Source organism: Papaver somniferum, chromosome 4, assembly GCF_003573695.1.
Source record: "Papaver somniferum cultivar HN1 chromosome 4, ASM357369v1, whole genome shotgun sequence".
In the NCBI taxonomy this organism is placed as follows: Eukaryota; Viridiplantae; Streptophyta; class Magnoliopsida; order Ranunculales; family Papaveraceae; genus Papaver; species Papaver somniferum.
Genome location: NC_039361.1, coordinates 13,612,693 through 13,618,492, shown reverse-complemented (window position 1 = coordinate 13,618,492; position 5,800 = coordinate 13,612,693).

Below are 5,800 nucleotides of genomic sequence, written 5' to 3'. Positions count from 1 at the left end.
ATGAACTCTTTTCTTAGCTTTAGATAATTGGAGTACTTCACTTCCCATTTCTATAGCCGTTTTCACTTATTTTTGGATGATTCACCTAACATAAGACATAAAACAGAAAGCAATCATAATACAAGGTAATAAGCAAGAAATGTAGTTAAAACAAGTATGAAATTGACACTCAAAACATGTAAATTATGCACTTATCAGTGATTAAAAGAATAGGTGCATGATCACTACTTATTCTAGGGAGATGAAGAACCACATTCTCCTGAAACATAAAACAACAATCTGGAGTGCACAATGCCTATGAAGTCTTTCAAATATAGGTGGATCAGTCATAACTCCATAGACCATGTACACGCAGGACCAACAAACCCCAAATCAATATATAAGACCTTTATCACTAGGGATGGCAATGGGGAGGGTATGGGGCGGGGACCTTGAATCCCATCCCATCCCCATTCAAGAAAACAAAAACCCATCCTCTACCCGTTACCCATTAGACTGGGGCGGGGTTGGGTATGGAAAATACCTGTGGGGGATGGGTTTTCTATGGGTTACCTATAACATTAGAAGAGATATTTAGGATTCTGTCATAATCCCATATATTGTTATACCATTAAAGTACAAAAGTGCAAAAAAATTATCAAAAATAACGAGACTATCAAGTACGAAGATCTTATCTTCCGATTATTCTTGGTTACAATCCAATAAGTTTAATTATAATGTCAACTTAATAATTAACATTGTAAGATCGACCATTAATAGTATAACTTGTAAGAGTGATTTATACAAATACCTTATGCACACTGTATCTCTAATAAATATTTATAAACGTTATATGAAACAATAACTCAATCCTACATATGAAAGGTACGGGGCGGATATGTGGCGGGGACCTTAAATCGCATCCCCGCCAAATCCCCGCATAACTAATTTTGGAGATTACCCGTACCCAGTCCCATTCCCCGTTTGTTCGGGTAAAACCCTACCCAATAGGAGCGGTTCCACGGGGATGGGTTTAGGTGGGGAAAATTGCCATCCCTGTTTACCATTGATATAACTAATAATATTTAGGTTTCCAATTAAATACCAAAGGTTGAGTAATTGAGCAGTGAACTGAGAAAACCATACCTGAATTTGTTACCGAAGGCACCCAAGAAAAGTTATAAAAACATCCCCGAAACTACTAAAGGAACCCTCGGGGCAAGTGCTAAAGGGATCCCAGCCGAGGATAGGGGGACACCATCTTCTTCTCAAATTCAAATCTTAATTTTGGCGGGAAAATATGGGCAGAACTAGGGTTTGATTTTTGAAGGTGTTTGCGGGAGATTCAATTGCATAATTTTGTTTGGATAGACTTGATTGGGATAAACAGGGATGATATAATGGATTGATTCGAAATAATTGGGCAGAATTATCGAATTTTCAATACAACAGGGTGATAAAGAATTACGGGTATGTTCGGGTTTATTTTTGGCAGTTACATGCAACAGGAGGAGAAGATATTCCGCTGGGATTCTATTTTACCAATTTGGGAAAGTTTAACAACCCACAGACGCGTAAAGAATATTTTGTGAGAAAATCCAGTAACTTGGAGAAGAAAATATAAAAAGATTTAATAGGGATTTAAGTTTTTTTTTTTTTGTTTGTGTATAAAAGGCGTAGTCGAGTCCCAGAAGAAGCTACAAAAGCTTAGAGAGGGTTTAAAGGAGTTTTGAACGCAAAAACAGAAGTTGTAACTATTGTTGTTACAACCACAGACACGTAAAGAAGATTTTCGGAGAAAATCCCAAAAAAATAAAAAGATTTAATCGGGATTTTAGGGTTTTTTTGTATAAAAGGCGTAGCCCAGTCCCAGAAGAAGCTATAGAAATTTGGAGAGGGTTTAGAGAATTTTTGAACGCAAGAACAGAGAGAAAAATCGAGTTACATGAATTTTTTTCTGCTGCTACAGTGTTGAAGAAGAAGAACATTAACTACCGAGAACAGTCACAGAAATTGTTGTTGTTAATAGTGCTTGCAACGGGTTTTCAACAACACCTATCTTTGATTAGCAATTGTTTCTTTGTAACACTCAAATTTTTAACGCCAATACATCATTGCAGATTCTTTGTTTCATATTATTTTCACCTCCTTGTACACTTTTGATCCATGAACCATTATTTTGAGCCAATGGTTAATATGAGGAGCTAAACCCTTTGCTGAGGCGACGGAGGAAGCCAATGTTTCGATAAAAGTGATATATTTCTATTTTAATTAATTTTAATTATTTATTTTATGATTATTTACATTGAACTAATATTGAACAGTTAATTTTTATTGAATGATTATGATTTATTTTGATGGATCATGCTCAGGTTAAGACTTTTGATGTTACATACTTGAGATTTACACTTGTTAATTCGAAAATCTACTACATGCAATATAATAACCACTTTGAACGTAAAGAACTGCATGAATATTGATTAGATTGAATCACTTTATTGGTTAATGATGGAATCCTGAGTCTCAGTGTTTTTTATAATCTTGGAATTAACTTTGTTTTTAGTTTTATAGTTTAATTATTAGAGTTTGAGTCTAAAAAATTCAACCTTCACAAGTATGAGAATCGAATCTTATTTACCATTTTCAAAACTACATAATTGGTCTGAGTATGGTTGATTTCGCAAATTAGTTAATCTCCTTGATGGGAAAAATTATAGTGATGATGTATCTGTTTAAATATTTGTTGCTTATGTAATAGAATAACCTTGTAACTATCTCAATTTTAATTTTAAAGCTATCGATATAAAAGTTAATATATGTATGTATATGATAACTAGTAGTAGACTTTGGTGTATAAGTCATTAATTGGTTAGCTAACGGTATTGCTAATTTCATAGAAAAAAGGATGGGAAAAATGTTTTAAATTTGAATTCTATGACAGTTCCCTCCTGGCATCGTGAATTGGGTCGGACAAGACTTTTAATTGTTTCTGTTAGAGCACTGCTCGGTCGAACTCACAAGCGTTGCTATCTCGAGCAGTCTTGGATTAGGATAAAAAGTGTAGTTAAGAATTAAACTTCACGGAGTTCATCGATTGAAGACGAAGAACTACTAAGGAGAGCTTGTGGAACTTCATCAACAAAAGGTATGTGGAGACTTGAACTCATATATCACTCAAAAGTATATCTACTGTATCTCCTATTTAAAAAAAAAAGTCGTACAACTATATAGACTTCGATTATACACATTTGATATTTCGATTTGAGTTTAACTCGCTTACATATTTCTCGAAATATGTGTTGGTAAGCTTTCGCTTTAACCAAGTTCATCTTATATTCTTGACGAAAGTCAAAATATGATCATGTGAAAATTGCCTTGTAACATCGTACATGATTTGTGTGAGACAATTATTTGATGTAGACTCGAAATGTTTCGTATTGATCATTCGATCACTTGAAAATTGCTTTGAAGCTAATAGTTTGTGTGAGACAGCTATTGTCGTCTTCTAAGAATGTTTCAATGATTGAAATGGGAGTTTAGAACAATTAACCATGGTTGGATATAGCAAAGTATGCGTACTTGTATGCTAAACTGTTGCATGTTATTTTAAGCCCGGGAACCATAGTATGCATACCCGTATGCGTACTAGTTGGTTTATGAAAGTCCGGGAACTTTGTATGCATACCGGTATGCATACTGGCGTGAGTTGCAAGTTTCGGGACTTACCCGTTCGCATATTGGCGAACCCAAACTTAGTCCGGCCACTTAGGTATGCGTACATGTATGCATACTTGAGTAGGTTATGTTCTAAAATCGGTTTGTTCACAAACTAATACATTTATATATTAAGGAATGCAATCTTTTGAAAATCGCGGCTATAATGTTCATGAATTGATTCAAGTGAATCAATATCTATTTTGCTTCAATTGTGTCTTGTATACTTCTATGAGAATATAAAAATTTGAACAACTCTAGAACTAGTTTCATTTGAGTCATTTGAACTAGTTATGGTTAACATGAATATGGTTGATGAAAATGAGGGGGTCTAACAACCACACCCAACAATTCGTTTGGCAATCTGAGAGGACTTACTCCAATACACTTTCTAGAGAATCAACTAGACAGTCAGACTCAATATAGGATAAAGTATATCAAAGAGTTTAATATCTCTAACTCTAATTCAATCCGTAATCACCAAATAGAAATCTGCGAGCCCGATTGAATATAAGAGGAATTACTTGAACGGTACCAAAAACAAATGTTCAAGTGTCAATCAATGTAAACAACAACCAAAGGTTGGATATTCTGATTGATTGATCTTAACGCGCCTGTGATATTTCAATTATATAACAAAATATAATGCGGAAAAGAAATAACATAGACACCAGAATTTTGTTGACGAGGAAACCATAAATGCAGAAAAACCCCGAAACCTAGTCCATATTTAACACCACACTGTATTAAGCCGCTACAGACACTAGCCTACTACCAATTAACTTCGGACTGGACTGTAGTTGAAACCTAATCAATTTCACAGCGATTCAAGGTACAGTTGCGCTCCTTACGTCTCTGATCCCAGCAGGATACTACGCACTTGATTGATCCCTTAACTGATCACACCCACAACTAAGAGTTGCTACGATCCAAATTCAAAGACTTGATAAACAAATCTGTCTCACACAGAAAAGTCTATAGAATTGAATAAATCTGTCTCCCACAGAAATATCCAAGAGTTTTTGTTCCATCTTTTGATAAATCAAGGTGAACAGGAACCAATTGATAAACCAGACTTATATTCCCGAAGAACAACCTAGTATTATCAATCACCTCACAATAAACTTAATCGACTAGGGAAACAAGTTAGGAATATATACATTTATAGGTCTGTTCTGGACCCTCGTTTTCAAATCTAAGCCTCTTTTTTTATTTCTGACAAAACTAAGCCTATTGAACGGATTTCGTCCATATCCGCTATCTCAGTCGATATCTCGCGCTGACTAATCAATTTATCTTCAAAATCTCATACAAGGATATCTCGTGGATGTGCGAAGATTAATGAAATGCCCTTGCCCGCATGTGCCAATCTGAAAGCCTAATCTGAGATATCCAGATCTCTGTGAAATTGGACAGTCAAGATGGTTATATGATACACGTGAAAACCAAATAGCAGAAGATAGAGATGGATTCTTATTTTCATCCTCCTTCTTCTCACTGGTTCTTCTAAATAAATTTTTTCTTCTGCTAAAATCAAGAGATAACTTAGGGGTTTCTCTCAAATCAAACCTAATTAACATTAATCAATCGTGGATGTTTAAAAGAGATTGAATCGTGGATGTTAGCACCACCAGGAATACCGGCATGTGAAGATTCGCAGGAAGTGATATTCATTCAACAACAATATCAGTTGAATTTGGGTTTTTTAAATGGATCTATTTTTGGGGGTTGTTCGATGCAAATCTGTATTTTTCTTGGCATTTTGATTCTCATATTAAGAATTGACAGCAACAAGGTTCCAAAAGGAGATGAAATTAGTTGAATCGATGGTGTTTACACAGCAACATCGATGGGTTTCTGGTTTTGGAGAGCAATTAACAGAAACAATGAGAAGATGATACAAACTTTAGTTAGTTTGAGTTCGATCTGTGGTGTTTTTGTGGTTGAGGTTCAAGCCAGCTATTTCAATTTCCTTAAACAGTACGTCGACAGATTTTGGGAGCTCAGGGGTTTGATATGGTATGAAATTGTACAGCTTGTTGACAAATTCTTGAGCTAGAGGAAAGGAACTAAGATCTAAAATCAGGTGATGAATTAGTTTCCGGTG